At 30.2% G+C, this 10,038-nt stretch overlaps 1 long non-coding RNA gene across 1 annotated transcript in view; it reads right to left on the reverse strand.

Moving 5' to 3' along the window:
• Positions 1-220: 220 nt before the first annotated feature.
• The window catches only part of LOC108357653 (uncharacterized), a 16,017-nt gene continuing 6,199 nt past the window's right edge, over positions 221-10,038 (reverse strand). Inside the window, exons 2-3 of the long non-coding RNA XR_001846665.1 lie at positions 2,232-2,236; positions 221-234 (exon numbers count right to left, since the gene is read on the reverse strand). This is a non-coding gene — a long non-coding RNA (uncharacterized LOC108357653). The remainder of the gene's footprint in view (positions 235-2,231; positions 2,237-10,038) is intronic.

The following is a 10,038-nucleotide window of genomic DNA, read 5'->3' on the forward strand; positions in this document are numbered from 1 at the left end:
ATTGCGGCTAACCGTCCTGATATTTATAAACACACATTTTTTACAGAATAACTCTTCAATACCAACGTGTCTAACAAACAGCTCATATTCGAAAAAAGTGCATATATTTTTGGCAATACATACATATAGGAAAAATAATGTATATATACATTTTGAGATCAGGACACTCAAATATTATACCTTAATAGAGAACGGCCCTATCTCACATCGTCGCTGACATACAAAAATCCGCAACTAACTAAATATTTACAATTCAATTTTTGATTAATTATGATGCATTTCATCGAATTATAGGTCCCCACATTGTTTTATGCAATCAAAAAAATTAGTTAGTTACAGTTTTTTTGCATTTCAGCGACGATGTGAGATAGGACCTTTCTATATTAATATCACGATATGTAAATAGATTTACATATTTGTTAAAAAAAAAAGCTACATATACAAAGGTAAAATGTATAGCAAGAAATACTGCACCAAAGAACACTTCATTGCAACTCGGCATGCTTACATACATACTTATGTATGTATGTAGGTACAATAGGATAAAATTTGCGGAAGGATTTGCAGCGTAAAATTACAACATAAAAGTAACAAAACATGGAAACAGCAACACACATGCATCATACATACATACATATTTATAGGTACTCGTATATATAAAAAAACACGACCATATATGTAAATACATATATACATGTACGCTAGGGTGCATGTCCATAAAAAAAAAAAAAAATAAATAAAATCGGTACTATTTTTTCCAACGGAAATATAAAATTTATTATATCTTAAGAATGCCGCCAAAATATTTCGGGAAAATAATAATAATTATATTTGCGTGAGCTTCACCTATTTGAAAATACCTCCAACAATTTAGTTTTTTATAAATAACATTAGTTTTAAAAAAAATTAAAAAATATTGGGATTTTTTCAGGTATTTTCAAATCGGTCCAGCTCTTAATATTTTTAAATTATAACAAATTTTATAAATCCGTTGAAAAAACCCGTAACTTTTTCTGGTGATGCACCCTAACGTACATAAGTATGCACATGTAAACACTTACATACTATGTATGTAGTTACACATAGAACAGGCTATGAAAATTTAAAGTTCCTCCAATTTAAGTTAAGAGAAGTAAGTTATAAGCGCAAGTATTTTAATTCATCGCATTACATACATATTTTATATTTAGTAGTAAATACTGCTGCCGAAGGGAAGCTTTAGGAAATACTAAATTACTAATCTATAATTTTCATAAGTTGTTTATGTGAAGCGCTATTTAATTTTACTATACTTCTACATACCTTTAACTTTAAATTAAATTAAATTTAGCAAAGTAGTTACATTCCAGTTAGTCCAAAAGACGAAATCTTTTAAATGAAAAGTATTAACCCTAGCTGTAGCAACTAGGTATTCGATTAAAAAACACACGACATCTGTCTGAAAAGATAAAAAAGGGATAATTGTCCATTCAAAAAAAAAAGAGAATTTATAATTAAGGACCATTATTGGATCTAAAACCTGCTTATTCTAAAATATGCCGAAGAATCCGGAAAATTCAGAAAAAGCATCGGAAAGTCTAGAAAAAATCAGAAAAAATTACAAAAAACGAAGCTCCCAAAAAAAGTTAAAAAAAAAAATCCCAAAAAGGTCCAAAAACTCTACAAGCTTAAGGTAAATCCAAAAAAAAAGAGATAAATATTACAAAAGAAATTTGTAAGACCCTAACCAAAAAAACACCCCGAAGAGAGCCGATGAAATACAAAACAATTCCCAAAAACATCGCAAAAAATCCTAAAAACCAAAACATGAGAAATCTATGAAGTTCTCAAGTATTTCTATTCGGCCACTGCGGCTACACGGCTAACGCGAATTTACAAAATGTCCTCAAGTGAAGTCTCAGAAATCGCGGATATATTTTTCGGTTCAGCGATTCGAATCGTTTTTGAACCTTTGCATTGGTTCGCCAAAGCAGCTTTATTATGTCTTTGAACCAGGGTTAAAAAACACTATGTATATATATGTTATTTTTATTCAGTAACAATCGAAAAAAATATAAAAACATCAAAAAAAAAATAGTCTGTTAACAAAAGAAAAGAAGAAAAAAGTTTTGGAAATTTGTCTATTAAAATTGCTCTAAACTAACATTACTTATACCTTAATAAAAAGTGGTTCGGTTTAGGTTTTGAACTAAAGTAACCCCCTTGTTCTACTAATTAACGGAACCACTAACCGAACCTAAACCTAATTAATTCCATAATAAAATAAACTAAAATCTAACTTTTTTTGTATAAAAAAACAAACATACGTAAAAACATACTTGGATACATAAATATATAGTTAAATTTATTATACAAACTGTTGGAAATATATGAAATGTGGCAACACTCTCCATCACTAGTTTATTCTTTCCATCTCTTCGTTACTTTTTCCTTCTTGTTCTCTTGTACGCATAGCTCGTAAGCAATTCGTTTGTTAAATGTCAGTCAGTCTATTCTAACNAAACTGACATACCTGCATTAAAACATTTATTTTCCCAACTGCGAAAATATTTTATAAACTTAATTTATAATGAAAAATTATTTATTAATAACTAATAAATTCATAATAATGTATTGAAAAAAATATATATATTTATGTAAATTACAAAAAAAAAATTATTAATCGAATAATTATGATTGTGAATATTTTTTATTTATCAATTTATACAATTTAATTAGTGTAACTTTAAATTTATTGCTTTTGAAAACTACTTTTAAACTTCATTTTAGGTTTTTATGCTTATTTGTTCTTCTCTTGCGCTCAAATGTCTTTGCACACATACATTAGGGTGGTCCTTAAAAAAATATGAAAATCTAAATCTTGTATGGGACACCGCGTAATTGTCTTTTATGCGCAAAATAATGACTTCCACAAAAAATTTCAACATTTTTAAAAAATTTTTAGGGGTTGCTACCGAGTTATCAAAAATTTAAATCTGATAAATTAACTATTATTGAAAACTATTCAAACGAATGCTATATGAAGACTGTAATATGTTTAAGTGTTTTATAAATGACCTCAACTCGCGTTTTTTTTATTTTTTTTTATAGCAAAATATGTAAAATTTTTCTGCTTTTAATATGTTTAAAGCTTAAAATTTTTAAATTATTAATTTTAAAATTTTGAAATTTTCATGGAAGTCTTTATTTTGTACGTAGAACTAGGCAAAGCGCTGTGCCATGCAAAATTTTGATGTTTATATTACACGGAGCACCCTAACATGCCTACACAAATTATATACTATCTTTTAGTCTGATGCTATAAAATATCAAAATCATGTATGTATCTATATATGTGTATACGTACATTGTATTTTAAATATTTTTGAATACATATACATACATATGTATATGTATATGAATATGTATTTCACATTTTTACTGCTTTCACTTATGCTTACGAGAACACCGCTTTTTTTTGCTGATTTTTCGATTTGTTTGAATAAATTTATACATTTGGAAAATATTTGTATAAACTGCTTTTTAATCATTATTGTACATATTGCCATTATATATTTTAAGAATTTCGCTTTATTTTCACTTGTGCTATCGTCGCTTTGCTTATTGTGAAATCTAAGCTGGACTTTAAACAAAAACTCTCAAGAAGCTTAAATTTTTTTTTTTGCGCATGCATTGGGTACTTTTGCTGATCACAATTTCCATTCTACGACATACAATATTTTTTTTTTAATGAAAAACTTTTCTTTACCAACTACACTCACTTACATACATACATACATACATACATACATAAATAATTCGATCTCAAAAATAAAATATGTAAAAAATTCTATTAAAATCTTTCTTTCAATTGCACTCAAAATTCGCGTTGCCACAAAATTCAATCGACACATTATTTCATCTACTCAAACCCAACCACAGAGACATTATCCCCGAGGAGACTTATCAGCACGGTCATTCCAAGTCCCTGTGCGAGCCAACCGGCGATGATTGGGACAGCGCCGTTTTGACGACGCGCGAACGTACTACAAGCGGCAGTAGCAATGGCACTGGACGTGAACCACTCCTACCCAAATTAACGCCACGTGCACAAATTCGACGCATGGGTGGTGGCAGCAGTGGTGTTGTTGGTGGCAGTAGTGGTCTAATCGGCGGTGGTGGTGGTGGTGGTGGTGGTCTTGGTGGCGGTATGCGCAACCAAGTGACCACCGCTTTACTCTCCACATCAAATTCGGAATATGATGATGATGAAGATGAGGATATTGATTTATATGATGATGAGAGCATTGTTGTGACAACTTTGACAAGCGGCAGTAGTGGTGGTGGTGGTCGAAATCGTAGTGGTAGCGGTGGGAGTGCTGGCGCAAGTGGTAGTAGTGGCGCTAGTGGTAGTAGCGGCAATACAACAACAACTATACGCCTAATGCGCAACAATGATGAGAGTATCATTTGAGATCGTCGACGTGCGCAACTATAACGGCGACTATTTGCCAGCAGAGGCAGCGGCAGCGGCAGCGGCAGCGGCAGCGGCAGTTGTAGCAGCGGCAGTGGTGGCACTAGCAGAAGTCAACAGCGGCATTTAAGCCGTTGGGCATTCAAGTATGAAATGTTGCAATGAGTGGAAACGTTGGAGGGAGTGGTGGAGACGACTAGTACCTATGTATGTACTTATGTGTATAATAAAAGTTGCCAATAAAGCCTGCTAAGCGAAGCGTAATTTTGCATGTGGACTCTCAAATTAGATACTATAACTATTTGAAAGTATAAAAAGTTTAGATAAATTAATAGGCTAACAAGGATGCGTTGCGTCATATAGCCAGGACAACGATTTAATTTTAAGTCTAGTTGGCGCTCCGTTTAAGTGAATTTTTTTTTCAATTATAAAATTTCTATGTAATTTTAATTTTCTTTTAGTACGTTTTTTACATACTGGCATACATATTTATGTTCTTACTATCCTTTCACTTCGTTTATGATTTGTAAAGTTAGGGTGTTGCCTCAAAAATGTAATCTGTGTAGGTGCCTATTTAAATTAATTTCTTGGTCTTCACAGAAAAATTTGGTATTCTTATACAGTCACCACAAGAGTCTAGGCACAGTGAATTTTTCACAATGTACATATGTACATGTATGCGCTTTTTTATTTTAATTTATGTTCGCTAATTTTTTTTTTTAATAGAGTTCATATTACAACAAAAAACATAGAAATATAATTTCTAAGCTTGGTGCAAAATTCTAAAAAATTCCATAAATTTTCTTTAAATTTTTGCACATCCATGGAAAGTATGGTTGAACTTTTTTTTTTCATAAATTATACGCAGTTTCGAAATTTTGTTCTTATGTTTTCTGCGGTAGTATGTATGAACTGTATTTTTATAAACAATTTGCGATAATAAATTAAAATAAAAAAACTTAACATACATTGTGCAAATTTCTCTGTGCCTATACTTTTGCGGCGTGAGATTTTTAGAGGTATTCTAAAATTTTATAATTTCGGTGGAGCATCCGCCACATTTTTTTTTTTGTGATGTACCCTAGTGTATGCGCATACAGTCAGCGTCAAAAATATGAATACCCTGACGTTTTGAGGATTTTTTTCAATTTTTTCAATTTCTTATAGAACTCAGAAAAATTCAAGAAACACTAAAAAAATTTCAGAAAATTTTTCAACTTTTCAATTCGATTTCTTTTGTAGCCCATCAAATTTTCCGTTGATTTTTGAGATTTGGTTTTTTGTCAGTGGTGTTTCGCATTTTCTTACAATTCACAAAAAAAGTCTCAAAAATCTCCGCTAATTTTTAGAGACTTGAAACTTACTATACAAAAATTTAATGGGCTACAAAACAGCACAAAATTTGTCTAAGACATCGAATTGGGACGTTGAAAATTTGTTTGACATTTTTTTAGTATTTCTTGAATTTTCCCGATTTCTATATATATGAAATAGAAAAAATTTATTCTGCTGGTTTTCTATGTTGAATGAACTATATTTTATAAAAAAAAAAAATCTAAAAATATGGCATTGAAAATATTGGTATATAAAATTGTCAACACTTTAAAATTTTTACATTTTTATGACGCAGACTGTATGTATATAAGGGTGTACCACCAAAAAAAAAATAAAAAAAAAATTTGGTATGGAAATTATAAATAAAGAAACGTTATTCATACTTTTGACGCTCAACTTATATTATCGGTAGTTTAATAGTTTAAAATTACATACAAAGACCAACATTTAGTATTTAGCAGGTAGAAAGTGCTAAGTGCACATAAATGGTATATGAGTATTGTAAGAACGTTGGCATTTTATAGCAAATTTTTTATTTTAGTTAAATCGTTTATTTTATTGTCTATGTTTTTATATAAGAAAATGTGTTCCAAATGTTCAAAAATAAAACTAAAAAAACTTAAAAAAACATGTAAATATGCTTTAAAATACATACATATACTATATGTACGTTTACTCAACCAAGGCATGTAAAAACATGAAAAATGAATGTAGTTAAAAAAAATACAAATACATAATTACAAGCATAGCAAAATTTAAACAGCTGTACTGTGTGCTGCATTTGCGCTTCAAAACTTAAAAATTGTACGCTAAACTAAGAGCAAAATCGCATGCATACAACAATTAAAAATATAAATAATACAACTGCAACACTACAACAAAGGCCAGCTATTTAGAAATAGTGTAGCACAGTAACAGAAACTTGGCAACTAACGGCTGTGCATAAAAAAAAATTAAAACAAACAAAAACTTAGATTTCATTCCAAGTTCTTTGTTATTTTTCTTTTTTGACAATACATTTTAGTTAAATTTTAGTTCGTTCTATTAGTAAATTTTTTTTTTTTGTGTTACACTTCCTTAACGGACAACCTGGTAGAGTGGATATGTACATTAAAGTGGTCCAAAAATGTATGTTAAAAAAAATAAGGTCGGATTTTTAATGCCGCCACCCCCTAGGATTGTTATATAGCGAAAAAAATTATACCCATATTTTTTTATTTTGAAATAAAAAATAATTTAGGTAGTGCTCAAAGCGCTCAAAGTTTTCCATATATTTTATATGGAGAAAAAACATCTTTTCATAGAAATAGTGTAGAATTCTTGAAAATCAATATTTTTCGATCGGAAAACTTTATTTATCTTCAGTGCAATTGTTTCTTTAACAATTTTTTCATGGTAACTATATTTTATAGGTCCTCCAAAGCCCTTAGAAAATGCAATGGGGGTGGCCAATAAAAAATCTTTAAGCATAAAGAATGGTTAAATAAACAATTGGATATTAGTCTCCTGAAGAGAACCATAGTTNTGCAATTGTTTCTTTAACAATTTTTTCATGGTAACTATATTTTATAGGTCCTCCAAAGCCCTTAGAAAATGCAATGGGGGTGGCCAATAAAAAATCTTTAAGCATAAAGAATGGTTAAATAAACAATTGGATATTAGTCTCCTGAAGAGAACCATAGTTTTCCGGTCAAAAAATATTGATTTTCAAGAGTTTTATACCATTTCTACCAAAAATTGTTTTTTCTCCATATAGAACTTTGAACGCTTCGAGCACTCCCTAAATATTTTTTGATTTCAAAATAAAAAAATAGGGGTATATTTTTTTCGATATGGATCAATCCTAGGGTGTGCCGGCATTAAAACTCCGACTTAATTTTTTTGAACCACTCTAATGTACATATGTATGTACTTATGAGCCATTTTTTTTTTGAAATTATTTATGGCACTTTCAATACAAAACGGCACTTTGAAAGCAACGGCACATATTTGTTGCAAAAAGTATTTATATGCTTGTATAGCAACTGGCGTTTAGCATGCGACTGTATTAGAGAAAAACGGTATACCTAAAAGCAGGAATACTATGTATGGATATATGTATATAAACTATGTATGTATTTACGAACGCACGTTCATGAGACATCCGAAATGCTATAGAAATGTGAATCCTAACGACGATAAACTTGTAAATGTATGTAAAAAAAAAATATAACCTTAGTAATAGTACTATGTAGTTAAAAGTGTAATGAAATGCGTGTCGGTTAGACGTTTACAAATACGGTGTGAATGTGTGGGTTTTTAAATTATTTTTATAACATTTTAGCAGTTGAGCCTAGAGTTAGTAATAATGAAACATAACCTTAAATTAAAAACCAAAAAAAAAAATAATCAAAGAAAAACCAAAACACTTCGAATTGGCAAGTACCAAGTATGTAGAAATTACAAATAAAATTGATAAGAAAAACATACGAATATGTAATCTTAAAAATAAGCATTGAAAAGGGCAATGAAAAAATTGGATATGAAAATAAATTTTAAATTTAAGCATGGGCTTTGTAAATTAGTACTGAACATGCAAAGGAGATAACACTTTGTACATAAATGTACATAAAATAGGTATTTTTTTGTTCTTAATTTAACTAGATCAGTGGTTCCCAAGCTTGGTTTTCTCGTAGACCCCGTTTCAAATCTTTACTGGTTTCGGTGGACCCCCTGCTGCTCTCTCTAAGATATTCCCACAGCTCATCAAAAAATTTTAAGATTAGATCTAACGATGAAAATTTTCATGGTGAGTGAGTTCCAAAACCCAGCTCGGAGTGGCAAAAATAAAAAATATAAAATATTTGCAACAATTTTATTGAGCTTGAGGCCCTGTTTTTTTAATGAAAACTATTGTGGAAAAATTAACAATAATTTATAAATGGTAGAAGTGATAGCAATTTCGCTATATAGATAACTAATGACAGCTATTTATAAAAAAAATTACAGATGCACACGACCTTTGTATATTTACACATAGCATGCGACAAAATATTTTTAAAAAAATTGTACTTCCAAATGGGAGAAAAATCCCCGGTTTGGGTCGTGAAATTGTGCCGTTATATTTGCAAAAGAAATTTGTTTATGTAAATAAGTGCATAATGCATTCTGGCAAAATGATAAGGTCAGTAGTTTAAATAACTAAAATTTTATTTAAATTTTAACAGTTCAAAATTATTTTTAATTTATGCAATTTCCACTATTAGCAGTTGTTTTATAAATTCGGTTTGGAATGGAGGTAAAAATATTTTGATGGACATCAGAGCGAATTCATCGCCGTGTGTTGCAATTTTCCACTTTTGGTTCTTCAATTCACTGCTTATTTTCAGCATTCATTTGTCTGCAAGCAAACCCCGTAAGCTCCCTATCAAGTTAAAAAAAAAAAAACTAGTAATTTCGGCACTTTTTCGCCTAAATAAAGGTTTTAAGGCTAAAACTGTTCAAATACTTGTTTTATTTGTTTTATAGAACCTATTTCTTTAGGGTTTAGGTTTTTTTTTCTAACGAGAGAAGGGAGTGACACTAAAAAAAAAAAACAACTCGTGAGATTTGCTCATTTGTATTAGGATATGTGTACAACCCTTTTTTGACAACAAAAGTTGCATGATATTGGATGACCTTGAATTCTTCCAAAATCATATTTAAATAGCCAAGAGAGGCTTGAATACAAATGCCATTAATACATAACTTTATTCCTTCCTGGATTTAAGGCCTCTATGCCTATTCAAGTGAATCAAAAACATCTGCATATATTTTTTGTTGTTTTATAAAAAGGTGGATACAAAGCGCAGGAAAAATTCTGAATTTTCAAAATCTATAAGAAAGAAAAGTCGGGTTAATTTTAACACTAAAGCTGGGATCACACGATTTGTACATTTGGCTAAAAATTTGTCAAATTCATAGACAAATCATGTGAACGCTAAATTACATTTGTCATTTATCAGAAAAGCCAAATATTTGCCTTCTTGTGGCAAATGAAAAACAACCCTGGTGGCCAAATCGTATGAACGCAATGCTGCTACATAAGCCAAATAAAAATTATGGAAATGACCAAATATCTGATTTGCCACTTGATGACAAATGCTAGCGACAAATATACAAATATTGTTGAGCGGTATTGCCATTTCGTGCTTGTGAACCTTTGTATTTTCCAATTTTGGTAAAATTTTAATATTTAATATAATATTCGTATCCGAAAACTACCGAAAAAT

Source organism: Rhagoletis zephyria, unplaced genomic scaffold (genome assembly GCF_001687245.7).
Source record: "Rhagoletis zephyria isolate East Lansing unplaced genomic scaffold, Rhagoletis_zephyria_1.1 Rzeph_scaffold_00178, whole genome shotgun sequence".
In the NCBI taxonomy this organism is placed as follows: Eukaryota; Metazoa; Arthropoda; class Insecta; order Diptera; family Tephritidae; genus Rhagoletis; species Rhagoletis zephyria.